Raw genomic sequence first — 27850 nt, 5'->3', positions numbered from 1 at the left:
GATAGGCTCATATGAGGAGATATGAGCTTTCAGGTGTATGCATCATATAAAACTAGGTTTTAATGCATAGCCCTTTTGTCATATGAACATTTGTACTGTATACTCTCAGTTAATCAGCATCCATTGGGATTAGCAGATGCCAGATGTCATTTCTGGTTGCTTGAGAATTACTATTAAAAATAGGCCTAACTGATACTATACATCACATTATACTAACTAATACTATACACCATATTATACCATATCATAAACTGTATTGACTTGATATTGATATTGAAATAAAGTAATTAAAAGCAAATTAAGACAAATAAATATAAACTTAATATAACACAATTTTACTGTGTTACAAAAACAGCTTTATGAATTTAGTATGCAGTTTTTGTTAAATAGCAGTCAATAATTAAACTTAACATATTTTTTAACTTCAAGGAACTTTAAAAAACATACATACAAAGTTAAAACTGTTACAGTAGAGATAGAGAGTTTACTGGGTAGATGTCATACCAGGATTATCAGAATCTGATTTTTATTTAAAGCATTATTATTTATTTGATTTTTTGGCAGTTGCTTGAGTTCCATTTAACAAAGAATCTATTGTATAAATAATTAATACATTACTTACTTAAAATTAATAATTTTGAAATAATGGTGCATTATCATAGAAAATAGCTAACCTTTTGCCACATTTTGTACTTACACTTTAAATAAAGTTCTCTTTTGGTTCTATAAGCTGTGGGCAAGCCTATGATTCATCTTTTTCCTTACTTTATATTCATTATACATAGCTAATTTGGAGACAACTTTCTATTTTGATGAACGCCCCTGTATAATGTTGAAAACTAAATATATATTAAAAATTAGTTGACCAAAACCCCTGACATTGATTAGCTTTTCATTCACACACATAAATTTAACTTATGCTATCCTCTAGAAATACTAAGGGGGAAATCTATCAAGCTTATATAAAGCACTGAATTATAAGTCCTTTCTTTAGTATATCACATATGTTAAATCAACTGAGAAGATGCCATTTTTATAAACTATTTTCAATTTACGGTAAATCAAGTTCCTATGCTGAAACACATAACATATGGAGATGTATTTTCCCTTGTGATAGTTCACCTAATCTCAGTGTCAAATATTGTTAGGACAACACATGAGGAATTTATTAAAGATAATGGTTGGAAGGCCAGAATAGATGGTTGAGGGAAAATATGCACACCTTTTTTTCAGGCCTGGGGCCCCAAGACAAATGGAATTCATTATCTGGAAATATGAAGTCAATCTATGTGTAACTGGCTAGAAGATTATCTTCAGCTGCTACTAGAGAGCCAACATTAACAACAAAACGTCACTCCAGGGTTAGCAAAGAGTGAACATTAAGACCTAGGATATTATCCACCCAGAGGCGGTCCAACCATAAGGCGAACTAGGCACTTGCCTGTGGCGCCATCATCCTGGGGGCACCTTCGTCCCAGGAGGATGGCACCACCCCCAACCTACTTCTCCTTTGGGCCATCTGGCGGCTGCGCTGGGCCTCCTGGCGGCCACACTGGGTTTCCTGGTGCCCGTCCTGGGCCTCCCGCCTTCGTGCCATGCAGGCCCACCTTTGGGGCCTTCAGAGATTGTGAGGTCTGTGGGAACTTGGAAGCTAGGTAAGTGGGGTTTATATATCTGTAGAAGGTCCAGGGTGGAGAAAGAACTCTTCTTTGAAGCAAGTGTGAATGTTGTAATTAATCACCTTGATTAGCATTTAATGGCCCTGTGGCTTCAAGGCCTGGCTTCTTCTTGCCTGGGAGAATCTTTTTTGGGAGGTGTTAGCTGTCCCTGATTGTTTACTGTCTGGATTTTTCCTGTTTTCAGAGTGTTGTTCTTTATTTATTGTCCTGATTTTAGAGTTTTGCCTGGGGGCTATCTGGGTTATCTAAGTCCACACTGCCCTATATCCCTGTTCAATGTTTGGTGCTAAATTCGCAAATATAGTAATTCCTACATAACATTACCATGGTCGCTTTGGGCGCAAAACATATGAGGGCGCAGTCGAGACTGCTTTTTCTGTTGATTTATTGTAAAACATGATGTTTTGGTGCTTAATTTGTAAAATCTTAATGTAATTTGATGTTTAATAGGCTTTTCCTTAATCCCTCCTTATTATCCAACATTTTCGCTTATCCAACACTTTTATTTTTCAGTGATTTTTTTTTTTGGGGGGTGCCAAAATTCTGTTCACCTACACTTGAAAAATACCTAGGGCCGGCTCTGAACATAACCTACTGATCTTTCTTCTTTCTGTGATATATATCCTGCCTGTCTCACAAAGTTTAATCCAAAGCAATTTATGAGAAAGAGAGAACATGCAGCTACACATCTGCATGCTTTAATTACTAGAGAGATGTGAATATGGGGAGTGGAGTTATTGTTCAAAAGAAACTAGGGTGTTTCAGAAAAAAGCATGATCTCTTCCTGTATAATTAAACAGAACATCTTCACTAAGCTGGCAGCTTCAAAAGCCCAAACTAGTACCCTGTGGCCTTAGAACGAAACAAAGCTGACTTGGTCATTGAAACTTAAAGTGAAAATTGTTGCAATAGCTCTACAGTTGCCTAACATGCAAATCAATTTAGGTGGAAAAAGTGAAAACCATTGGTAAATCTCTTCTCAAACATCTGGGCCTCCTCCAGCAAAGTTCAGTGCCAATGCAATTTTAGTAGCACTTACTACAGCTTACCACCCATGAGACTTGGCAAGCTACATCACGAAAAAATACTCCTGGTTCTTTCTCTTCCCCTCACTTCTACTCTCCATCTGCTGCTTTGAGGGATCTTCCATTTCTCTTCATCTCTCACCCTTCGTAGCTGTCAGTCTCCTTTTGTGATGAGTCATGGGCCATGTAGTCCCGTTCCTGGCACTGTTGTGCTAGATGAAGAGGAAAACTGGGGTTTTTCACCGTTTCAGTCAGAATTGGAACTTTCCCAGCCAGATTTGGAAACCTTGCACCTGCAAGAGATTTGTCTTCCAGAAGTCTGTCAAACAAGCCCTGAACCTAAATCTCCTACGTTTTCTCGCCATGAGTTTTGTAAACAACAGAGGGGAGTTCAAGCGGCCTCTCGCAGGAGTGCGAGGATAGCTGCTAAGCATTCAGCTGATTAAGTCTGCTTTCCATGGGAAACTTTAAGGAGTCACACATCTGGACTCAGAGAATAGCTTTCGTTTCTGGTTCTCCAGAGAACTGCTCTTTGGCGGGAAAACGGGACCCTATTTAGGTGTTTTACCCACAAAGGGATCTTGCGGAGTCAATTCGTCAGCTACCGGAGTAGCGTGTGTGGACAGCTACTTCGTTTCCAAGCCTCGTTCCTGTTTCAAGCCTTGTTCCCGATTTCAAGCCTTCGTTTCCAGCCTTGTTTTACTCTCCGGATCTTGCCTTGTTTTCCGGACCTCGCCAAGTAATTCCACGGATCCTATTCTTGCTCCTCGTTTCCTTGCTGCCTCGAATCAAGCCTTGTGTTTCAAGAATCAAGTTATTTCCTAGCCTTGCTCAAGTTCATGGACTAAGGACCTTGTCATCTCCCCTCACTTGCTTGGCAAGTGAGTGTTTCGGTTATTGGATTACAACTTTGGACCTTAATATTTCATATTGGACATTGTTTCCTTGGACTAATTTTGACCTTTCCTGAAAGGTCTACTCCTGGACTAATTCATACGCTTGCTTTTATTAACTTTACATATTTCCTTAATAAAGATATTAGATAGATTCTGGCCTCTGTGTATGGTTATTGGTGCTCTGCTGCCTGGGTCGTGACAGTTTGACTCCGCCACCCTAAGCACCAATTAACCTAGGCCAGAATGTCTACCGGAGCCGGGCCGGGTGGCCAACCGATCAGCTACACCATCGACAAGGATGAGGTGGACCGGATCCGTGATAAGCTCAATGCGCAGGATGGGGAAATAAAGGGTTTGAAGGAACGCGGAATCCGTCTCCCGGCCATGGCGTTGCCAACCAAGTTTTCTGGAGAAGCTTCTAAGGTTCATGTTTTCCGTCGTCAATGCCAGGCTTATCTAGAGGCCCGTGCTGCCGAGTTTCCCCAAGAAGACATCAAGGTGGCGTGGGTTTACAGTCTCCTAGACGGGCCAGCGGCCAACTGGGCAACGGCACTGTTCGACCAAGCCTCCCCACATCTAAGGTCAGCGCAACACTTCTTGGACCACCTTAAGGAGACCTGGGGAATCGAGGACAATTTGGAGGCAGCCGGCCACAAACTCCGGCGCCTCTCCCAAGGGGACAGACCCTTGTCCCAGTACATAGCCGAGTTCCGAGTGCTGGCCCACAACACCGGATGGAACGATGTAGCCCTTAGAGGACAATTTCGGGAGGGCCTCAACATTGAGATGCTGGAAGAAATCTCCAAGGTGGATCCTCCCCACTCTCTTGAAGCACTCATTGATCAATGTTTACGAGCTGAAGTCATGCTTGCCAACAGAAAACAATGGGTCCGAGGCCAGAGCGGTAGAGCTGGGGTGAAACCTCCCGCTCCCACCGGCGTCCAGTCGCGCCCAGTATGGAGACCCCCGCCACCAGCCCCATACCCCAGAGGGAGCGAGGAGGTGCCGATGCAGTTGGGCAATGTGCGTCCCAGATTAGATGCCGCCGAGAAGGCCCGCCGCCAACGCCTAAATCTCTGTTGGTACTGCGGAAACGGGGGCCACTTCGCCAGAGAATGCCCAGCCAAAGGGAAGCCCGCCGCCCGTCTGGCGGCGGCGTCCTCCACGGAGACGAAGACGTCTGAGGCGGCTGGCGCACCGGAAGCCAGCGACCGGGCGTAGAGAGGCTCGCCAACCCGGTCAAAAAACCCACTCAAGAGCCGCCAACCGGGGTCCTGTTTCTTCTAGTGGTCACCTTGTGGTCAGCAAAAAAAGGACCCGTCATGGTCCATGCCATGATAGACTCCGGAGCCACCAACAATTTCATTGATAGAGAGTATGCCGACTCTCTGGGATTACAATATCATGACTTCAAGAATGCCCGTGTGGTGCAAGCCATCGATGGCCGCCCCCTCAAGACGGGTCCCGTAAGCCAGTGGTCGGAACCCACCAGAATGTGGATAAGGGAACATATGGAAGAGATTTCCTTCTTTGTTACCGAGGTTCCCCATTTCCCTGTGATTTTGGGAATTCCATGGCTGACACTTCACAACCCAAGCATCTCCTGGTCCAACAGAGAACTGCAGTTTGCTTCAAAATATTGCCAAAACCATTGCCTTGTAGCCAAGGTCTGCCATGCCACAGACACTGAACCCATTATCACCTTGCCCAAGAAGTACTCAGAGTATTGGGATGTATTCAATGAAAAGGAAGCCGAGAGATTACCCCCACATAGACCTTATGACTGTGCCATTGACTTGGTGGAGGGGGCCCCGATCCCGCGAGGACATCTCTACTCCCTGACTGAACCGGAGCAAGAAGCTCTCAGGGAGTTTATAGAGACAAACCTTCGCAAGGGATTCATCAGACCCTCTCAATCCCCAGCCGCCTCCCCAGTGATGTTTGTGAAAAAGAAGTCAGGGGACTTACGCTTGGTGGTGGACTATAGAGCATTGAACAATATCACTAAGCGGAACAGCTATCCCCTGCCCTTAATCTCGGACCTACTAGACCGACTTCGAGGATCCAAGGTCTACACCAAGCTGGATCTTCGGGGGGCTTATAATCTAGTTCGCATCAGAGAAGGGGACGAGTGGAAGACCGCCTTCCAGACTAAATTCGGATTATTCGAGTCCCGAGTTATGAATTATGGATTATGTGGAGCTCCCGCAACGTTCCAGCATTTTGTCAATGACATCTTTCAGGATTATCTAGATCGGTTCTTGATCATCTACCTGGACGATTTTTTTGTGTTTTCTAGATCACAATCAGAACATGAGAACCACGTCAGAATGGTATTACAACGATTGCGGGATCATGGACTTTATGCCAAGCTGGAAAAATGCGCTTTTGATCTACAAGAGGTAGATTTCCTGGGGTACCGCGTCTCGCCACTAGGGCTCTCCATGGACCCGGCAAAGGTTTCAGCAGTAGTGGAATGGCGGGCGCCAACCAACAAAAAAGAGGTGCAACGATTCTTGTGGTTCGCGAACTATTACCGCAAGTTCATTCCAGATTTTGCCCGCTGGTCTGACCCAATCACCAGCTGCATCCGTGGGAAACAGCCCTTCCGCTGGACAGATCAAGCAGAGAAAGGGTTCCAGCAACTAAAGAAATTATTCACGTCTCAGCCAATCCTTCAGCACCCAGATCCTGAAACCCCATTTGTCGTGCAGGCGGACGCCTCCGATGTGGCAATTGGGGCTGTACTCCTACAACCAGGGGGAGATCATCTTCATCCTTGTGCCTTTTATTCCCGTCAATTGACCACACCAGAGAGAAATTACACCATTTGGGAAAAGGAACTATTGGCCATAAAGGCAGCCTTTGAAACCTGGAGGCATTGGTTAGAAGGGGCCAAATTTCCCATTGAAGTCCATACTGATCATCGGAATCTGGAGCATCTAAGAACTGCCCGCAAGCTTAATCAGAGGCAACAACGCTGAGCTTTATTCTTTGAACGTTTTAACTTCCAAATTCATTATGTAACCCCAGCCCAGACCAAGCAAGCAGATGCTCTGTCGCGGAAACCGGAATACGCTGCAGGGCGCAAGGAGACCTTTGAGTCCCAGCTGCTACAACCCGAGAACTTTGCCACGCTCACGGTGGGAAACACCAAATCCACTCCCATTGAATCAACTCCCTCTACCCCAGGGCCCCTTTGTGCTCAGGAAATCAGGGCTAGTCAGCAAGCAGATGCCTGGGCACAGGATCAACTTCGCCAAGGGCTACATTTTCCCTTTTCGCTTAAGGATGGGCTACTTTGCTATAGAAATCATGTTTACATCCCCCCAGGGCCGGGCAGGGAAAAAGCACTTCGTCTGTGTCATGACTGCAAGCCAGCAGGGCATTTCGGACTATTCAAAACCATGCATTTGATCCTAAGAGATTTCTGGTGGCCCAAGATCCGCAAGGATGTGGAAAAATATGTCAACACCTGCCCAGTATGCCAGCGCTCCAAGACAAGAAGGGAAAAGCCCTCAGGGCTTCTACATCCCCTCCCTACCCCATCTCGCCCATGGGAAATAATTTCTGCGGATTTTATCACCGATCTACCACCTTCCTGTGGATTCACCACGATCCTAGTGGTGGTGGACCTTTTTACCAAGTTAGCCCATTTCATTCCCTGTGATGGCCTTCCCACGGCCAAAGAGACTGCAGATCTATTCCTCCAACATGTTTTCAGATTGCATGGATTGCCCAAGAGTTTGGTCACAGACCGTGGGTCCCAATTCACCTCTCGTTTCTGGAAAGCACTACAAAAACTATTGGGCATAGACTCTCGTTTATCTTCGGCTCACCATCCCCAAACGGATGGGCAAACTGAGCGCACCAATGCCACTTTGGAACAATACCTTCGCTGTTATGTGAACTACCAACAGGACAATTGGGCTTCCCTGTTACCGCTGTCAGAGTTTGCCTACAACAATGGGGTCCAGGCTTCAACTAAAGAAACCCCGTTCTTTGCAAACTACGGCTTCCATCCACGTTTCTTCCCCCCAGTCATTGAAACCTCAGAAGTTCCCGCAGCAGAGGACTGGCTGCAGGAACTCACAGCGGTGCAACAACTTTTGCTCCAGCAACTGGACCAAGCCAAGGAGAACTATAAACGCCACGCTGACAAACATCGCCAGCCGGGCCCCGAAATCAAGGTAGGAGACCGGGTTCTTCTGTCCACTCGTTTTTTGCCCTCCCATCGCCCTTGCCGGAAGTTAGATGCCCGTTTCATTGGCCCCTATCCAGTGGTGGCGCAACTTAACCCCGTGACTTTCAAACTCCAACTTCCGCACTCTATGCGCATTCATCCAGTGTTTCATCGCTCCCTGCTCCTTCCGGCGGATGGTGTGCGCCCAGATGCAGACCGGCCGGCTCCCACTCCTGTTTTGGTAGATGGGGAGGAGGAGTTCGAGGTTCAGGACATTTTGGATTCTCGCTTTCACCGCCGCCGCCTACAATATCTCATTGACTGGGTGGGTTTTGGCCCCGAGGAACGCTCTTGGGAAGACGCTTCCACAGTCCACGCTCCCGATTTAACCCGCCGCTTCCATCAGACCTATCCCGCCAAGCCGCGGCCTCGCGCCTCGGGGAGAGAGTCCCAGTTTGAGAGGGGGCTTGAGGAGGGGGATAGTGTGATGAGTCATGGGCCATGTAGTCCCGTTCCTGGCACTGTTGTGCTAGATGAAGAGGAAAACTGGGGTTTTTCACCGTTTCAGTCAGAATTGGAACTTTCCCAGCCAGATTTGGAAACCTTGCACCTGCAAGAGATTTGTCTTCCAGAAGTCTGTCAAACAAGCCCTGAACCTAAATCTCCTACGTTTTCTCGCCATGAGTTTTGTAAACAACAGAGGGGAGTTCAAGCGGCCTCTCGCAGGAGTGCGAGGATAGCTGCTAAGCATTCAGCTGATTAAGTCTGCTTTCCATGGGAAACTTTAAGGAGTCACACATCTGGACTCAGAGAATAGCTTTCGTTTCTGGTTCTCCAGAGAACTGCTCTTTGGCGGGAAAACGGGACCCTATTTAGGTGTTTTACCCACAAAGGGATCTTGCGGAGTCAATTCGTCAGCTACCGGAGTAGCGTGTGTGGACAGCTACTTCGTTTCCAAGCCTCGTTCCTGTTTCAAGCCTTGTTCCCGATTTCAAGCCTTCGTTTCCAGCCTTGTTTTACTCTCTGGATCTTGCCTTGTTTTCCGGACCTCGCCAAGTAATTCCACGGATCCTATTCTTGCTCCTCGTTTCCTTGCTGCCTCGAATCAAGCCTTGTGTTTCAAGAATCAAGTTATTTCCTAGCCTTGCTCAAGTTCATGGACTAAGGACCTTGTCATCTCCCCTCACTTGCTTGGCAAGTGAGTGTTTCGGTTATTGGATTACAACTTTGGACCTTAATATTTCATATTGGACATTGTTTCCTTGGACTAATTTTGACCTTTCCTGAAAGGTCTACTCCTGGACTAATTCATATGCTTGCTTTTATTAACTTTACATATTTCCTTAATAAAGATATTAGATAGATTCTGGCCTCTGTGTATGGTTATTGGTGCTCTGCTGCCTGGGTCGTGACACCTTTCTATTTGTCTTTTCAACCGCCCTCTATCTTCCCTTGCTTTCTCTCCCTGCTCCCTTAATCCTCAACCCACTCTGTCTTCTCTCTGCCCCATTTCTAGTCCTTTATTTCTCTCTCTTGCAGATCTTTCAGCACAATTATCACTCGATATTAATAAATTTTGAAGTATTTCAGAAAATTATTCTGCATGAAGCCATGTTTTTTGTTTTTGTTTTTTGCTCAAAACTGATGGCTTTTGTGCTGAATAAGGTTTGTCACTGAAAAACCATTATTTCTAGACAGTTGTTGTGGGTTCCAGATTTTGTGTAAAAAAAAAGCTGTGTTGTATGACCTGAAAGACAAATAACCCAATACAAAGCAGTTAAAGATCTTCTTGGGGGGGGGGGGGGGATCTTCTCTGGATTCTTTGGTGGAAACAAAGGTCAAGTCCATCTCAGACTTTGGAGCTCTGTCCCTTAGGGCGCTAGGATGGTTCCCTCCTTGCTCTCCTTCCACTGGCAAATACTGAACATTCCTATTTATTTATTTATTTATTTACAACATTTCTAGCCCACCCTTCTCGCCCGAGGGGACTCAGGGCGGCTTACAAAAACCGGCAAAATTCAATGCCACACAAAATCAGTAAAAAACAACAACATATATAAAATCATTAACAGTAATACATTATTCAAGCTTAAAAACATATAATTAATTACTTACATTCTTCCAAAAAAAACCCTTGCACATATACCTTAGTTCAGACCATGTCAATATAGTACTTACTCATTAAATCCTTGCGCACAAAGCCATGTCTTAACGTTCTTCCTGAAGCCCAAAAGAGTTGGGGGTTGCCGGATGTTACTGGGGAGGGCATTCCACAGCCGAGGTTCACCACTGAGAAGGCCCTGTCCCCACCAGCCGCACCTGTAAGGCAGGTGGGACCGAGAGCAGAGCCTCTCCTGACGATCATAACGTTCTTGATAGTTCATAGAAGGAGATACATTCGGACAGGTAACTTGGAATGAACCATTTAGGGCTTTGTAGGACAAAACCTTTGAATTGAGCTCGGTAGCATATCGGCAGCCAGTGGAGCCGGCATAACAGTGGAGTAGTATGCTCCCTGTATGCCACCCCAGTTAACAATCTGGCTGCCACCCGTTGTACTAATTGGAGCTTCCGGGCCATCTTCAAAGGCAGCCCCACATAGAGCGCTTTGCAGTAACCCAAACGGGATGTAACCAGAGCGTGGACCACCATGGCCAAGTCAGACCTCCCAAGGAATGGGCGAGGCTGGCACACAAGTCTTAGTTGTGCAAATGCTCCCCTGGCCACTGCCGAAACCTGGGGTTCCAGGCTCAGCAATGAGTTCAGGAGAACACCCAGACTGCGAACCTGTGTCTTCAAAGGGAGTGTGACCCCGTCCAACACAGGCTGTAACCCTATTCCCTGTTCAGCCCTACGACTGACCAGGAGGACCTCTGTCTTGTCTGGATTCAATTTCAATTTGTTGGCCCTCATCCAGTCCGACACAGCGGCCAGACACCGGTTCAGGACCAGAACAGCCTTCTTAGTGACAGGTGGGAAGGAGTGACAGAGCTGGACATCATCTGCGTACAGATGACACCTCACCCCGAAACTCCGGATGATCTCTCCCAGCAGCTTCATGTATATGTTGAACAACATAGGGGACAGTACCGACCCCACAAGACAATGGTTGTGGGGCCAAACAGGTGTCCACCAATGACACCATCTGGAACAACCCTCCAGAATGGACTGGAGCCACTGCAGAACAGTACTCCCGAGCCCCATTCCGGCAAGGTGTCCCAGAAGGATACTGTGGTCAATGGTATCGAAGGCCGCTGAGAGGTCCAACAGAACCAGCAGGGACACACTCCCCCTGTCCAGTTCTTGGCGTAGATCATTGACTAAGGCGACTAAGGCTTTCTCGGTATCATGCCCCGGCCCAAAGCCAGACTGCGCCGGATCTAGAAAAACAGTGTCTACCACGACCTTGCCCAAAAAGGGGAAATGGGAAATAAGCTGATAGCTGTCCAATTGAATGGGATCCAGTGATGGCTTTTTTAACAGCGGTTTGATCACAGCCAATTTCACAGCTGAAGGGAGGCATTTACCACCACTTTCACCCACTCGGCCAATCCCCCTCTGGCTTCTCTCATCAGCCAGGATAGGAGCCCCCGTGGCCTAGTGGATTAAAGCCTCATGACTTGAAGGTTGGGTTGCTGACCTGAAGGCTGCCAGGTTCGAATCCCACCCAGGGAGAGCGCGGATGAGCTCCCTCTATCAGCTCCAGCTCCATGTGGGGACATGAGAGAAGCCTCCCACAAGGATGGTAAAAACATCAAAACATCCGGGCGTCCCCTGGGCAACGTCCTTGCAGACAGCCAATTCTCTCACACCAGAAGCAACTCAGGTTGCTCCTGACACGAAAAAAAAAAATCAGCCAGGATGGGCAGGGGTCTAGGATGTATGTGGTAGCCCTCACCTCTCCAAGCACCTTGTCCACATCCTCAGGCTGAACCCATTAAAACAAACCCATCAAAACTGGACAAGCAGGTGCTCGTGCTACATCCTCAGAGACTGCCGTTAATATGGTATCAAAGCCAGAACGGATCAAAGCGACTTTGTCCGCAAAGAACCAAGCAAATGCTTCACAGCGAGATGCCGAGTTGTCAGGGATCCAATCTTGGGAGATGGGACATAACAAACCTCTGACAACTCGGAACAGCTCCGCCAGATGGTTCTGTGTAGACGCAATATTAGCTGCAAAGAAAGAATTCTTTGCAGCATCTATTGCCATGGCATATGCCCTAAGATAGGAACATAGCCGTGTTCGGTTTGACTCGCTCAGCTCCGAACGCCACATGCACTCTAGTCCCCTCTTCTTTCGCTTCATCGCTGTCAGCTCCTTGGTAACCCAAGGAGATGGTTTAGCTCCGGTTCTCGAGAGGGAACATTCCAGAGTGATCATGTCTATTGCCCTAGTTACCTCCTTATTCCAGAGGGCGACCAGAGCTTCGACAGAATCACCAGATGAGGAGGTGAGAAACTCCCCAAGAGTCATCAGGAATCCATCTGGATCCATAAGCCTCCTGGGGTGGATGAGCTTTTAATGGTGTGCTGTTTGTTTAGCTTATTTTTTTAAGTATTGCTTTTGAATTTTTGAATATTTTACTATTGTTTCTGTGTGTTTTTAGTCATTCATAACTTGTCTTAAGTCTTATAATGGAGAAATATAAAGAAAAGAAGAAGAAGAAGAAGAAGAAGAAGAAGAAGAAGAAGAAGAAGAAGAAGCAGCAGCAGCAGCAGCAGCAGCAGCAGCACCATCACCACCACCACCACCAGAACATGATGGTGGCATAAGGTCTTCTATCAAAATTAAGGGCATCAACCCTGCACTGGCAAAATTCTGTCACTGTGTTGTCGAAGGCTTTCATGGCCTGGATCACAGGGTTGTTGTATGTTTTCCGGGCTGTATGGCCACGTTCCAGAAGTATTCTCTCCTGACGTTTCGCCCACATCTATGGCAGGCATCCTCAGAGGTTGTGAGGTATGGAGAAAACTAAGCAAAGAGGTTAATATATATCTGTGGAAAGTCTAGGGTGAGAGAGGTCAGTGTGAATGTTGTACTTAATCACCTTAATTAGCATTGAAAAGCTTATCTGCTGTCTTCTTCCTGCCTCTGGGGCATCCTTTGTTTAGAGTCATTAGCTGCCCTTGGTTGATTCATGTCTGGAAATCCTCTGCAGAGTGTTGCTTTTTATTTACTGTTCTGAACAGTAAATAAAAAGCCAGAGGAAAGGTGTTCTTACCATACATCAAGGGAACTACTGACCGCATGGGCAAACTGATGAAGAAGCACAACCTACAAACCATCTACAGACCCACAAAGAAAATTCAACAAATGCTACGGTCAGCGAAAGACAAGAGGGATCCTCTCTCCTCTGCAGGAGTCTACTGGATCCCATGCAGCTGTGGACAAGTCTATATAGGGACCACAAAACGCAGCGCCCAAACACGAGTCAAAGAACATGAAAGGCACTGCAGACTCACTCAACCAGAGATATCAGCCATAGCAGAGCACTTGATGAACCAACCTGGACACAGTGTATTATTTGAGAACACATAAATGCTTGACCACTCCAACAACCATCATGTCAGACTACATAGAGAAGCCATTGAAATTCACGAGCATGTGGACAACTTCAACAGAAAGGAGGAAACCATGAAAATGAACAAAATCTGGCTACCAGTATTAAAAAGCTCAAAAATCAGAACAGTAAATAAAAAGCAACACTCTGAAAACCTGGGGGGATGATGGAAAAATCACTTGACATTTTTACTGGATATCATCTCAAGTATGTGGAACTGGCACTGAATGAATACAGTACAAGTACATAAGTGCCTGCAAAACTGAACTTTCTTCCCCATACCCCCCCCCCCAGTCTTCAGGGAAACAAGCTTTGATTTCCCAACACTGAAGAACACATTTTAGGGGTTCACTGTGGATGAAATAAGGAGAAGACGTTTCCTATTTGAGAATCTGCTGACAGAAGCTGTTCTATTTGTGGATCTTTCCTGCTGGACCATAGCCATAGATTGATCCTTATGTACATACAGCTTTATTTGTACTTGAAGTATCTACTGAATGTATGCATACAACTCTGTAAGCTTTAAAGGATGTGTAAGGATACATTTGTGAAAAGGACTCATGTAGAATGTGCCTTGAATTGCTCTTGGCACACGTAAGATTACATATTTATTTCTATTAAATTCTGTTCCTACTTTCACACATAAAGCTTTATTTGGGGTTCGATCTGCATAATTTGTATAATGCAGGAGTAGTTTGGTTTAGAAACAAATGCATAACCCAGAGAAAGTTCAGAGTAATTTCACAGCATTCTGAAAGTGAACATAAAACAGATCTACATTAGTAGAAACAATCAGACTTATCTGAATATACAATAATATATTTTGTTTACTCCACATATAATGCAAGGATGTACTTTAACTGAGTTTATAATAGGGTCACAAAGTGTTGTAGTAGAGCCTGTAGGTAATGTTGCAAGCAGTAGTATGAAGTACCTGAAGGGGGGAAAGGGCTACTCACGAGCAGGAGTCAGATGAAGAACAGCAAAGGAAAAGGATATACTTATGTCTCCTACTGATGAAGACACATTCGAAGGGTTTTCTAGTGGCGGGGAGTCAATGAGCGAGGAAGGATATGTGGTGGATGGGAATAGAGGCACTAAGAGGATTACTTGGGAGCAGGAATCAGAGGAAGAACGGGAGAGAAAGAAGATCCGGGATATACTTACTGCTCCCACAGATGATGATTCGTTTATGGGTTTCTCTGGGAATGATGGGTCTGGGATGGGGAGGACACAGTGGATTGGACTAAGGTACAAGAGGTAAGGGATGTATGTGCAGAGCCAATCTCTAGTGACACGTTTGTGGGTTTTCGGGACATGAGGATTGGGAGATACATCTGATTCATGGGAAAGCCTAAGTCTTGACAATAGATGGAGGAACTGGAGGGATGGAAACAGGGGTTCACGTGTAAAGAGATGATGATGGGGTGGAGGCCAGCTCATCATCGGATGATGATGTGTAAGATAAAAGTAGGCTCTGAAATGTGGAACCTTTGCAGAAGGCAAAGTGTCGGTTACATTATTGTATCATGTGTATTTGTCACTGCCTGTTCTCGTGTTGGGTCTTGGGTCCGGGTTCTGCAGCCTGGAGTTCGTGTTACCTGTGGATCTTCAACTTGGACTGACTTCTCGTGAGTGTGGCTTTTTCCCTTCCTGGGTGTGGACTGACTTGCACTTTATTGCATTTGAGAATGCTCAGTCTGTTCTAGGGATGTAGATTTTCACAAAATGACATATTTCAAGAGATTCCCCCTATCACCATCATTAGGATGGATAAGATTATAATGTTATTTGCACTTTAAAAAAGGATTTTTTTACACTTTGGGTTTTTTAAATATTTTTTTCAGGAAGGTGTCTGGTACAAGCTATATGTTTTGCTTTGCTTTGCCTCCTAATGGTACTGCTGGTGGAGGAGCAATGGTCTTTTCACTCCCACAGAGATGAAAAAGCTTGGGTTTTTTTTGGGGGGGGGGGGTAGGGGGCGGGCAGGGCTATATTGTTATGTCAAGATACCCTTATTTTCCAAAGGCAAGACAATTTGCCAATTTTACATCCCTAATTGCATGCAAATGTTTTAACTCTGCACACATTGGCTGATGTTATTTCTTGGATGAATGCTCTAGATTTCCAGGATGACAGCTATTCATGACAAGAACACAGTTTTTAAGCTATTCTGAATACTTCTTCTAACCAACATACACTCACAAAAGGAAGGAAAAACTTCATTAGCTTTGGCAGAATTTTCTAAGAGCGATATTCCCTGTCAAAGAGTTACTAATATAAGCCACCCTTAGAAGTTTCTCTATATTTAGTGTACTAAGAAGTGGAAAGAAAGACAGTCTAAACCAGCTTTTTATACTATTTTATGTGTGGGACCAGCAATTTTCCTCCCCAACATGCCAGGGACTGGTATCATATTAATGTCAATTGGCTACAATTGTTTACTCATCTCCTGGAAACTTTCTTGAGAGTCTAGACACTGGCAGCCAAGTCCAGCATTAACAATGATTAAAGGATAGCCAATTGAGTAGCACCAGTCTAGTCCACTTTAAAGAGATATTTTCTTTAAAATGTACCCTGTGAGTACACCCAGAGCTGAACTAGAGGCCTCCAATAAAATCATTTACTACTGAGCAATGTTACTTGAGACAAATATCGTCTTCTTCACATCCCTGGGAAAATATCAGACATGTTCAGTTTTCAAGAGTATTTACCGGAATATTGCACATTCAAGAGCCACAACTGAGTCCTGGCAGGAATATGGGGAGAAAGCTATTTCTAAAAGCTGCCTTCAGAGGTTTCGTTAGTGGTAAAAAGAGCAGGAGTCTAACCTTATTGGTTTTTAAAAGATGTTTACTACGCAAAATAAATTCTGAATGGATACCCAGATTTGGACTGAACATTATTGATCTCCATCCAGACACTCTACCACTATGCCATAACCCCCTGCTGCAGCCATAACCAGAGGCTTCTTTCTAAGAGCACAACATAAACATCTTGTACACAGAGATCTCTGATGCTACTCCTTCAGCCGGTGATTGAGATTTCTAGAAGCACACCTATTCCTGCCAGAAACCCTGGAAGAAAGCTACTTTTATAAGCCACACACAGCGTCTCTACATGAGATTTGCTGGCAGGACCAATGCCAGTGTTTGTATAGGAGGTTTGCTACAGACAAGGGCCAGCATCCTGTTAGTGACTTATGCATGTGTATGTCCCATTTTGCATGCAGCACAGAAGGCTATTCACTTGTCCTTGTACTCCATCCAAAAAGCTCCTATTACCCAACACCTGTCAAGCCCCATGATGGTCCCCGCCTCCTGTCACTTGCCAATGGAGAAGGAAGTAGTTGGGAGGGGACAGAATATTAGACCAGGAGGACCCTGTTTCTCTGAGCCCTGTGATGACTCATGGGCCTTGTAGTCCTGTTCCTAGTACTATTGTGGCAGACGAAGAGGAAAACATGGGGTTTTCGCCGGTTCAGCAAGAGCCAGAGTCTCTTCACCTGCAGGATGTTGATGTTTGCCCTCAAGAATTCTGTCACGACCCAGGCGGCAGAGGCACCAATAACCATACACAGAGGCCAGAATCTAACTAATATCTTTATTGAAGGAATATATAAAGTTAATAAAAACAAGTGTAGAAAATAGTCCAGAATTAGACCCTTCAGGAAAGGTCAGAATTAGTCCAAAAAAGCAATGTCCAATAAGAAATATTAAGGTCCAAAGTTGTAATCCAATAACCGAAACACTCACTTTGCCAAGCAAAGTGAGGGGAGATGACAAGGTCCTTTAGTCCATAAAACTTGAGCGTGGCTAGGAAATAACTTGATACTTGAAACAAGGCTTGAACGTGGAACAAGGTAACTAAGAACAAGAACAAGGTCCGTGGAATAACTTGGTAAAATCCGTGAAACAAGGCAAGGATTAGTCCTGGGAAACAAGGCAAAGTCCGTAGGTAACCAAGGCTGGGAAGCAAGGCGAAGGCTGGATAGCAAGGCAAGGCTTGAGCTGAAGCGAGGCTTGAATCGGAGCGCGCTGTCCAAACACAACTCGCTCCGCAGGCTGACGAATTGACTCCGCGAAGTTGCTACGCGGGCAAAACACCTATATAGAGTCCAACTTTCTCACCAAAGCGATTCTCTGGGAATCAGAACCGAAAGCTAAACTCTGAGACCAGATGTTAAACTCCTTAAAGATTCTCACGAGAACCAATGTTAATTGGCAACATTCTTAGCTGCTATCCTCGCACTCCTGCGCGAAGCTGAATCCAAACTTCTCTGTTGTTTACAAAACTCCCGGCGCAAGAACACGGGAGAAGTAGGCTCTGGGGTTGTTTGACATACTTCTGGGGCACAACTCTCTTGCAGGTGCAAGGTTTCCAGATCTGCCTGGGAAAGATCTGGCTGAGAGGAATCCAGTTCAGACTGGGAAGGTAAAAAACCCAAGTTTTCATCTTCATCAGGGATTACAATGTCCTGAGCAGGACTACAAGGCCCATGGTTCATCACACTATCCCCCTCCTCAGGGCCCCTCCCAAACTGGGGTCCTCTCCCCGAGGCGCGAGGTCGCGGTTTGGTGGGATAGGTCAGATGGAAGCGACGGGTTAGATCAGGAGCATGAACTGTGGAGGCGTCTTCCCAAGAGCGTTCCTCAGGCCCAAAACCCACCCAGTCAATGAGATATTGTAGGCGGCGGCGATGAAAGCGAGAATCCAAAATGTCCTCAACCTCGAACTCCTCCTCCCCATTCATCAAAACAGGAGGGGGGGCCGGTTGGTCTGTATCAGGACGCACACCATCCGCCGGAAGGAGCAGGGAACGGTGAAACACTGGGTGAATGCGCATTGAACGCGGAAGTTGGAGTTTGAAAGTCACGGGGTTTAATTGCGCCACCACTGGATAGGGGCCAATGAAGCGGGCATCTAACTTCCGGCATGGGCGGTGGGAGGGCAGAAAGCGAGTGGACAGGAAAACCCGATCTCCTACCTTGATTTCGGGGCCCGGCTGGCGGTGTTTGTCAGCGTGGCGTTTATAGTCCTCCTTGGCTTGGTCCAGTTGCTGGAGCAAAAGTTGTTGCACCGCTGTGAGTTCCTGCAGCCAATCCTCTGCTGCGGGAACTTCTGAAGTTTCAATGACAGGGGGAAAGAAACGTGGATGGAAACCGTAGTTTGCAAAGAACGGCGTTTCTTTTGTAGAAGCTTGAACTCCATTATTGTAGGCAAACTCAGACAGTGGTAACAGAGAAGCCCAATTGTCCTGTTGGTAGTTTACATAACAGCGAAGATACTGCTCCAAAGTGGCATTGGTGCGTTCCGTTTGCCCATCTGTTTGGGGATGATGAGCTGAAGATAAGCGAGAGTCTATGCCCAATAGTTTTTGTAGTGCCTTCCAAAAACGAGAGGTGAATTGAGATCCACGGTCTGTGACTAAACTCTTGGGCAATCCATGTAGTCTGAAAACATGCTGAAGAAATAGATCCGCAGTTTCTTTGGCCGTGGGGAGGCCTTCGCAGGGAATGAAATGGGCTAACTTGGTGAATAGGTCCACCACCACTAAGATCGTGGTGAATCCACAGGAAGGTGGTAGGTCAGTGATGAAATCCGCGGAAATTATTTCCCATGGGCGAGATGGGTTAGGAAGGGGGTGCAAAAGCCCTGAGGGCTTCTCCCTTCGTATCTTGGAGCGCTGGCATACTGGGCAGGTGTTGACATATTTTTCCACATCCTTGCGGATCTTGGGCCACCAAAAATCTCTTAGGATCAAATGCATGGTTTTAAATAGTCCGAAGTGTCCTGCTGGTTTGCAGTCATGACACAGACGAAGCGCTTTTTCCCTGCCCGGTCCGGGTGGGATATAAACATGATTTCTATAGCAGAGCAGCCCATCTTTAAGCGAAAAGGGAAAATGCAGACCTTGGCGAAGTTGGTCCTGCGCCCAGGCATCTGCCTGCTGACTAGCCCTGATTTCTTGAGCACAGATGGGTCCTGGAGTAGGGGAAGTTGAACCAATGGGACTGGATTTGGTGTTCCCCACTGTGAGCGTGGCAAAGTTCTCAGGTTGTAGCAGTTGGGATTCAAAGGTCTCCTTGCGTCCTGCAGCGTATTCCGGTTTACGTGACAGGGCGTCTGCTTGCTTGGTTTGAGCTGGGGTCACATAATGAATCTGGAAGTTGAAACGTTCAAAGAATAAAGCCCAACGTTGCTGCCTCTGATTTAGTTTGCGGGCAGTTCTTAGATGTTCTAGATTACGATGATCAGTGTGGACTTCAATGGGGAATTTGGCTCCTTCTAGCCAATGTCTCCAAGTTTCAAAGGCTGCCTTTATGGCCAGTAGTTCTTTTTCCCAAATGGTGTAATTCCTCTCTGGTGTGGTTAGTTGACGAGAATAAAAGGCACAGGGGTGGAGGTGATCTCCCACCGGTTGTAAGAGTACAGCCCCAATTGCCACATCAGAGGCGTCCGCTTGCACCACAAAAGGGGTTCCAGGATTTGGGTGCTGTAGAATTGGCTGGGAGGTGAATAGTTTCTTCAGTTGCTGGAACCCTTTCTCTGCTTGATCAGTCCAGCGGAAAGGCTGCTTTCCACGGATGCAGCTAGTGATGGGGTCGGACCAGCGGGCAAAATCTGGAATGAACTTGCGGTAGTAGTTCGCGAACCCCAAGAAACGCTGCACCTCTTTCTTGTTAGTTGGCGCCCGCCATTCCAATACTGCTGAAACTTTGGCTGGATCCATGGAAAGCCCTAGAGGCGAGATGCGGTAGCCAAGGAAATCTACCTCTTGTAGATCAAAAGCGCATTTTTCTAGCTTGGCATAAAGGCCATGATCCCGCAGTCGTTGCAACACCATTTTGACGTGGTTCTCATGTTCTGATTGTGATCTGGAAAACACCAAAAAATCGTCCAAGTAGATTATCAAGAATCTGTCTAGATAGTCCTGAAAAATATCGTTGACAAAATGCTGGAACGTTGCGGGAGCTCCGCATAAACCGAAATTCATAACTCGGGACTCGAATAATCCGAATTTAGTCTGGAAGGCGGTCTTCCACTCGTCCCCTTCTCTGATGCGAACTAGATTATAAGCCCCCCGAAGATCCAGCTTGGTGTAGACCTTGGCTCCTCGAAGTCGGTCCAGTAGATCCGAGATTAAGGGCAGGGGATAGCTGTTCCGCTTGGTGATATTGTTCAATGCTCTGTAGTCCACCACCAAGCGTAATTCCCCTGACTTCTTCTTCACAAACATCACTGGGGAGGCGGCTGGGGATTGAGAGGGTCTGATGAACCCCTTGCGAAGGTTTGTCTCTAAGAATTCCCTGAGAGCTTCTTGCTCTGGTTCAGTCAGGGAGTAGAGATGCCCTCGCGGGATCGGGGCCCCCTCCACCAAGTCAATGGCACAGTCATAAGGTCTATGTGGGGGTAATTTTTCGGCTTCTTTCTCATTGAATACATCCCAATACTCGGAGTACTTCTTTGGCAAGGTGATGATGGGCTCGGAGTCTGTGGCATGGCATACCTTGGCTACGAGGCAATGGTTTTGGCAGTACGGTGAAGCAAACTGCAGTTCTCTGTTGGACCAGGAGATGTTAGGGTCGTGGAGTGTCAGCCATGGAATTCCCAAAATCACAGGGAAATGGGGAACCTCGGTAACAAAGAAGGAAATCTCTTCCATATGTTCCCTTATCCACATCCTGGTGGGTTCCGACCACTGGCTTACGGGGCCCGTCTTGAGGGGACGGCCGTCTATGGCTTGCACCACACGGGCATTCTTGAAATCATGATATTGTAATCCCAGAGAGTCGGCATACTCTCTATCGATGAAATTGTTGGTAGCTCCAGAGTCTATCATGGCGTGGATCATGACGGGTCCCCTTTTTGCTGACCATAATGTGACCACGAGAAGGAACAGGACCCCGGTTGGCGGCTCTTGGATGGATTTTTTGACCGGGTTGGCGAGCCTCTCTACACCCGGTCGTTGGCTTCCCCCGCCGGCTGTGTGCCAGTCGGCTCAGACGCCTTCGACTCCGTGGAGGACGCCGCCGCAAGACGGGCGGCAGGCTTCCCTTTGGCTGGGCACTCTCTGGCGAAGTGGCCCCCGTTCCCGCAGTACCAGCAGAGGTTCAAGCGTTGACGACGGGCCTTCTCGGCGGCATCTAGTCTGGGACGCACATTGCCCAACTGCATCGGCACCTCCTCGCCTCCTCTAGGGTATGGGGTTGGCGGTGGGGGTCTCCACACCGGACGTGGCTGAACACTGGCGGGAGCGAGGGGTTTTGCCCCGGCTCTACCGCCCTGGCCTCGAACCCATTGTTTCCTGTTGGCAATCATGACTTCAGCCCGTAAACATTGATCAATGAGTGCCTCGAGGGTCTGGGGAGGATCCACCTTGGAGATTTCTTCCAGCATTTCAATGTTGAGACCCTCCCGAAATTGTCCTCTGAGGGCTACATCGTTCCAGCCGGTGTTGTGGGCCAGCACGCGGAACTCGGCTATGTACTGAGACATGGGTCTGTCTCCTTGAAGGAGGCGCCGGAGTTTGTGACCGGCTGCCTCCAAATTGTCCTCGATTCCCCAGGTCTCCTTAAGGTGATCCAAGAAGCGTTGTGCTGAACTTAGGTGGGGGGAGGCTTGATCAAACAGGGCCGTCGCCCAGCTAGCCGCTGGTCCGTCTAGAAGACTGTAGACCCACGCCACCTTGATGTCTTCTTGGGGAAACTCGGCATCACGGGCCTCTAGATAAGCTTGACATTGGCGGCGGAAAACATGAACCTTAGCAGCTTCTCCAGAAAACTTGGTAGGCAACGCCATGGCCGGGAGGCGAACTCCGCGCTCCCTCAACCCTTTTATTTCTCCATCCTGCGCGTTGAGTCTGTCACGGATGCGGTCCACTTCGTCCTTGCTGATGGTGTAGCTGAGCGGCTGTCCAGCCGGCGCGGCTCCGGTAGACATCCTGGCCTCGGTTAGTTGGTGCTTATGGGTGGCGGAGTCAAACTGTCACGACCCAGGCGGCAGAGGCACCAATAACCATACACAGAGGCCAGAATCTAACTAATATCTTTATTGAAGGAATATATAAAGTTAATAAAAACAAGTGTAGAAAATAGTCCAGAATTAGACCCTTCAGGAAAGGTCAGAATTAGTCCAAAAAAGCAATGTCCAATAAGAAATATTAAGGTCCAAAGTTGTAATCCAATAACCGAAACACTCACTTTGCCAAGCAAAGTGAGGGGAGATGACAAGGTCCTTTAGTCCATAAAACTTGAGCGTGGCTAGGAAATAACTTGATACTTGAAACAAGGCTTGAACGTGGAACAAGGTAACTAAGAACAAGAACAAGGTCCGTGGAATAACTTGGTAAAATCCGTGAAACAAGGCAAGGATTAGTCCTGGGAAACAAGGCAAAGTCCGTAGGTAACCAAGGCTGGGAAGCAAGGCGAAGGCTGGATAGCAAGGCAAGGCTTGAGCTGAAGCGAGGCTTGAATCGGAGCGCGCTGTCCAAACACAACTCGCTCCGCAGGCTGACGAATTGACTCCGCGAAGTTGCTACGCGGGCAAAACACCTATATAGAGTCCAACTTTCTCACCAAAGCGATTCTCTGGGAATCAGAACCGAAAGCTAAACTCTGAGACCAGATGTTAAACTCCTTAAAGATTCTCACGAGAACCAATGTTAATTGGCAACATTCTTAGCTGCTATCCTCGCACTCCTGCGCGAAGCTGAATCCAAACTTCTCTGTTGTTTACAAAACTCCCGGCGCAAGAACACGGGAGAAGTAGGCTCTGGGGTTGTTTGACATACTTCTGGGGCACAACTCTCTTGCAGGTGCAAGGTTTCCAGATCTGCCTGGGAAAGATCTGGCTGAGAGGAATCCAGTTCAGACTGGGAAGGTAAAAAACCCAAGTTTTCATCTTCATCAGGGATTACAATGTCCTGAGCAGGACTACAAGGCCCATGGTTCATCACAAATTCGGCCAAACAGGCCTTGGGCAGAACTCCCCCCCCCCCCCCCCCCCGTTTTCCAGGAGGGAAAATTATTCTAAAGATAGGGGAGTCAGGGAGGCTAATCGGAGAAGCCTGAGAATCGCTGCCAAACAAATGGCTGATTAGGTCTGCTTCCCTTGGGAAATTCTAAGGAGTCATGCATCTGGACAGAGTTGGGTTTCACTTCTCGTTCTCTAGGGAAAGAGTTCTGTTGGCGGGAAAACGAGACCCAATATAGGTGTTTGGCGCGAGGGATTCTTTGCGGAGTCAATTGATCAGCTTGAGGAGAGAGATCGTGTGTGGACTTCGTAATCCCAGTTCCTTGCTTCCCGGATCAAGCTTCAAGCCTTGCCCTGTCTCACGGTTTTACCACGGACTCTGTTTCATGCTTCATGTTTCCTCGTCTTCAGTCACGGATCTAGCCAAGAATCAAGTTTATTTCCAGCCTTGTTGTCAAGCTTCATTGGACTTTAAAGACTCTGTTATTTCCCCACACTATTGCTTGGCAAAGTGTGTGTTTCGGTCAAGTGGATTAAAACTTTGAACTCTAATATCTTATCTTGGACAATACATTTCTGGACTATATTTGACCTCATCTGAAAGGTCTGCTTCTGAACTATATTCTTCACTTGTTTTTATTGATTTTATATATTTCTTAAATAAAGATATTAGATAGAGACTGGCCTCTGTGTAAGGTTATTGGTGCTCTGCAGCCAGGGTCCTGACAAGCCCCCAGGAGAAGGAAACGGCAGGTGCACTCAATTGAGAGTGCATTCTCATTTCTTCCATCCATGATTGAGATTAGCTGCTTCTCTATGGTCTGAATTGCCTCCCCGTCTCCACTATTGAGAGACAATATCAGAGTTTTGATAGCTGCTGGATGGTGAAAGGACACAGTCTACGACACTTATGATAGTGAGTAGTTGACCTACTGTCAGGTCCATTCTTCTGCTCATACCTATCTAAATGTTGTATCTCATAGAATCATAGAATCATAGAGTTGGAAGAGACCTCATGGGCCATCCAGTCCAACCCCCTGCCGAGAAGCAGGAAATCGCATTCAAAGTACCCCCGACAGATGGCCATCCAGCTTCTGCTTAAAAGCCTCCAAAGAAGGAGCCTCCACCACAGTCTGGGGTAGAGAATTCCAGTGCCGAACAGCTCTCACAGTCAGGAAGTTCTTCCTAATGGTCAGGTGGAATCTCCTTTCCTGTAGTGTGAAGTCGTTGTTCCGCATCCTACTCTCCACGGCAGCAGAAGACAAAATTGCTCCCTCCTCCCTATAACTTCCACTCACATATTTATACATGGCAATCATGTCTTTTCTCAGCCTTCTCTTCTGTAGGCTAAACACGCCTAGCTCTTTAAGCCGCTTCTCATAGGGCTTGTTCTCCAGACCCTTGATCATTTTAGTCTCCCTCCTCTGGACACCTTCCAGCTTGTCAACATTTCCATTCAATTGTGGTGCCCAGAACTGGACACAGAGTGATTCCGGGTGTGGTCTGACCAAGGCGGAATAGAGGGGTAGAATGACTTCCCTCTATCTAGACACTATTCTCCTATTTATGCAGGGCAATATCCCATTGGCTTTTTTAGCTGCTGCATCATATTGTTGGCTCATGTTTAACTTGTTGTCCATGAGGACTCAAAGATCCTTTTCACACATACTGCTGTCAAGCCAGGCATCCCCCATTCTGTATATTTGCATTTCATTTTTTCTGCCTAAGTAGATTATTATTATTATCATCATCATCATCAACAACAACATTTAATTACTTATTAATCACCCTCCATCCAAGATGTTCTAGGTGATTTACAAGATAAAATTGTAAAGGATAAAAATACATACATACAAATATTGATAAAATTAACATAGATTAAAAGCTCTAGTAAAGAGCCAAGTCTTGAGTGCCAGGGTAAAAGGCCCTAACTCACGCATGGCTCTCATATAGGGTGGCAAGGCATTCCATAAGGCAGGGGCAGAAAAAGAAAAAGCTCTGCGTCTGGTCCTTTCCAAGTGCACTTCTCTAGGACCCGGTATATAAAGTAAGTTGCATTGGGATGGTCGTTGCGACCTCTGATGATGGGAGAAGGAGAGACGGTCCCTAAGGTACGATGGGCCCTGGCCGTAAAGAATTTTAAAGGTCAGAACTAGCATCTTATATAGACCATGGTAATCAGTTGGAAGCCAATGCAGATGCTGCAGCACTGGTGTTATATAGCATTTCGTGGGTGTTCTTGTGAGTAGCCTGGCTGCCGCATTCCGAACAGTATGGAGCTTTCGGGTCGTAGATATCGGAAGGCCAACATACAGGGAGTTGCAATAGTCCAGCCTAGACGTGACCGTGGCATGGATGACTGTTGCCAGAGCTTCATCAGATAGATAGGGTGCCAGTTGCCTCGCTTGTCGTAGATGGAAAAAGGCCTGTTTGCTTGCAGCAGCGACCTGAGCTTCCATTGTCAGCTGCGAATCCAAAACAACACCCAGGCTCTTAATGGTAGGCGAAGGAGATAGGGCAGCACCATCGAAGTTGGGTAGCAAATGGGTCAGACCAGTCGAGCGGCCATGCCAAAGAATCTCAGTCTTCGCCGGGTTCACCTTCAGTCTACTAGCACATAGCCAGTTCGACAGAGCCTCCAGACATAAGGTGAAATTGTCTGGTATTGACATTGCTCCAGGCTCCAAGCGCAGAAGGAGTTGGGTGTCATCCGCATATTGATAGCAATCTAGGCCAAAACTCCAAGCCAAACTAGCAAGAGGTCTAACATAGATGTTGAAGAGAAGAGGGGAGAGAATTGCACCTTGGGGTACCCCACATAGGAAGGAAGATCTGTCAGAGACTTGATCAATATACTCCACACATTGGCTCCGGTTTCGGAGAAATGAGTTGAACCAATTGAGGGCCTGACTGCGAACTCTGGACATGGCGAGACAGTGAATCAGTAGATTGTAGTCAACGGTGTCAAACGCTGCAGTAAGGTCGAGAAGTACCAGTAGCACTGATCTGCCGCTATCAGACTGGTGACGGAGTTCATCTGTAATGGCAACCAGGATTGTCTCCGTCCCATGGCCAGGGCGGAAGCCTGACTGGAAAGGGTCCAGGCCAGTTGTATCATCCAAAAATTGTTGCATTTGTCCCAGTACAGCCCGCTCTATCAGCTTACCTAAGAATGGAAGGTTAGAGATCGGACAATAATTGGCAATGATCATGGGATCCAAGCTAGGCTTCTTTAGCAAGGGACGAACTCTTGCCTCTTTTAGGTTGTCCGGGAAGACCCCTTGTTCAAGAGAGCCATTGATTATATTACTCAACGGATTGAGTAGACCTTCCAGGCAGCTCTTCACCAACCAAGAGGGGCACGGATCAAGGGAACAGGTGGTTGGTTTTGCAACAGCCAGGATTCTAGCGACATCTTCCCTGTCAAGCAGAGTAAATTGGTCAAAGATAGGCCCACTAAGCGGCCACAAAGTCTCGAGCTCTCTCAAGGTATCAACTGTAGGGGGCAGTTCCTGCCGAAGCATGGTGATTTTATCAGTGAAAAACTTCTGGAATGCCACTGCTGTGAGAGCCGTGGTTGCTGGGTTTTGGACTAAGGGAGCCGGAGTGGTCAGAGCACGAACAATTTTGAATACTTGTGTTGGGCGCGATCTAGCAGAGGCTATTAAGGAGGAATTGTAAGATTTGTTAGCGTCTTTGACAGCTGATTTGAAGGACCTGTGAAAAGCCTTGAAAGCAGACAGTGACACCTCGTCGAGTTTCCGTCGCCACTGACATTCCAGCCGCTTTCGTGCTTGCTTCATCATCCGTAGCTCATTAGTGTACCGGGGGAGCGATTCCGGTGAGGGTGAAGGAGGTGTCTGGGGGCAATCTCATCCAAGGCAGCCAACAAACTGATATTCCAGTTGTCGACTAGCTCATTGAGAGTGGCGCACACAGTTCCCAGGCCCTTAAGGGCATTCAAGAACCTAGCAGGTTCCATGAGTCTTCTAGGCCGAGCAAAGATTGGTTTGGCAAGATGGAGAGGAGGAGATGGAATCTCAATCCGGGCCTTCAGGACAGTGAGATCAGACCAGGGAACATCAATTACCGCGGATAGAGATGTTTGTACTCCGATATTAAAAATCAAGTTTAGAGTGTGACCAGCCCGATGAGTAGGGCGAGTCTTGAGTAATGAGAGCCCCAAAGCTTCAAAGGTTGGTACTAGGTCCTTAGTCACTGATGAAGATGACAGTGCCTCGATATGTACATTAAAGTCGCCCAGAACAATAAGTCTGGGGAACTTCAGGACCCAGTCCGCCACAAGATCTAATAAGTTAAGCAGACTCTCTCCCGGAGACCCAGGTATGCGGTAAACTACAAGAATGGCTAGGGATTCCCTACTAGCCAAGACCGCACCAACACACTATCTTTGGAGTTGGAATAACTTTGATGGTAAAATAATCACGGGCGGGTATTGCTACTCCTCCACCCCATCCTACACTCCGTGGCTGTTGAAATATTTGGAAGCCTGGAGGTGTCAGTCCAT

General features: G+C 46.9%; 1 long non-coding RNA gene across 1 annotated transcript in view; it reads left to right on the top strand.

Annotated features, from left to right (window-relative positions):
* The first annotated feature begins 1428 nt into the window (after nucleotides 1-1428).
* LOC134298285 (uncharacterized) overlaps nucleotides 1429-27850 on the top strand; it is a 44560-nt gene continuing 18138 nt past the window's right edge. Inside the window, exon 1 of the long non-coding RNA XR_010005293.1 lies at nucleotides 1429-1655. This is a non-coding gene — a long non-coding RNA (uncharacterized LOC134298285). The remainder of the gene's footprint in view (nucleotides 1656-27850) is intronic.

This window comes from Anolis carolinensis, chromosome 1 (genome assembly GCF_035594765.1).
Source record: "Anolis carolinensis isolate JA03-04 chromosome 1, rAnoCar3.1.pri, whole genome shotgun sequence".
Lineage (NCBI taxonomy): Eukaryota > Metazoa > Chordata > Lepidosauria > Squamata > Dactyloidae > Anolis > Anolis carolinensis.
The sequence above is the reverse complement of the archived record's forward strand: the minus strand, read 5'-3'. Positions and strand labels throughout refer to the sequence as shown.